Source organism: Myotis davidii, unplaced genomic scaffold (assembly GCF_000327345.1).
Source record: "Myotis davidii unplaced genomic scaffold, ASM32734v1 scaffold1983, whole genome shotgun sequence".
Taxonomy (NCBI): Eukaryota; Metazoa; Chordata; class Mammalia; order Chiroptera; family Vespertilionidae; genus Myotis; species Myotis davidii.
In genome coordinates this window covers 219,678-221,216 of record NW_006293962.1, presented here as the reverse complement: position 1 = coordinate 221,216, position 1,539 = coordinate 219,678, and positions in this window count along the sequence as shown.

Below are 1,539 nucleotides of genomic sequence, written 5' to 3'. Positions count from 1 at the left end.
AGTGAAGGCCAGATAAAGAGCTTCACAGATAAGAAAAAGCTAAAGGAGTTCATCACCACCAAACCAGTATTATATGAGATGCTGAAGGGTATTCTTTAAGAAGAGGAAGAAAAAGAAAAAGGTAAAGATAAAAATTATGAACAACAAAGTGACAACAAATACATATCTATCAACAAGTGAATCTAAAAATCAAGTGAATAAAAAAATCTGATGAACAGAATAAAGTGGTGAATAGTATAAAATCAGGGGCATAGAACGGGAGTGGACTGACAATTCTTGGGGAAAGGGGGTGTTGGGGGGTGCAGGAAGAGACTGGACAATAATTGTACATCTGGACGAGGACAGGTGTGGGGGGGGTAAGGGCAGGGAGTGGGGTGGAAACTGGGTGGAGGGGAGCTATGGGGGGAAAAGAGGAACAACTGTAATAATCTGAACAATAAAGATTTATTTTTAAAAAAGCTGGAGTAGCAATACTCATATCCAACAAAATAGACTTCAGAATGAAGGTCATCACAATAGTCAACAAAGGTCACTACATAATACTAAAGGGATAAATCATGCAAGAGAATATAAACCCTGGTAAACATATATGCACCCATTATGGGAGCACCAAAATATATTAAGAAAACTTCTAGAGGACTTTAAGGGAGAAATCGACAACAATATATAGTTATAGCATGGGACTTTAACACCCTGCTGACTTCACTGGATAGATTTTCCAGATAAAAACTTAATAAGAAAACATTGACTCTAAAGGACACACTGGATGAGATGGATTTAATAGGCATTCATAGAACATTATACCCCAAAGCTGCAGAATATACATTTTTCTCAAGTGCACATGGATTATTCTCAAAGATAGACACGTCAGGACACAAAACAAGTCTCCACAAGTTCAAGAAGATTGAAATCATATCAAGCATCTTCTCAAATCACAGTGGAATGAAATTAGAAACCAAATACAGTAAAAACACCCCAAAACAATAAAATACATGGAGGTAAAATAGCATGTTGCTAAACAATGAATGGGTTACCAACAGGATCAGGAAAGAAATAAAAAAATTCCTGTAAACAAATGAAAATGAACACATAACAACCCAAAATATCTGGGACACAGCAAAAGCAGTCCTGAGAGGGAAGATCATAGCACTACAGGCCTACCTCAAAAAGCAAGAAAAACTATCAATAAACTATTTAACCCTACAACTTAAAGAATTAGAAAGAGAACAACAAGAAAAGCCCAGAGTAAGTAGAAGGAAGGAAATAATAAAGATTAGAACAGAAATAAATGACATAGAGACAAGACAAAACAAAACAAAACAAAAATCAATGAAACCAAGAACTGGTCCAAGAGGTGGTTCTTTGAAAAAATACACAAAATTGATGAAACACTAACCAGATTTATCAAAAAACAAAGAGAGACAACCCAAATAAATAAAATCAGAAACAGAAGCAGAGAAGTAACAACTGACACCATAGAAATACAAAGTCCTAGTATAAGAAAATATTACAATTATATACCAACAAATGGAAAACCCT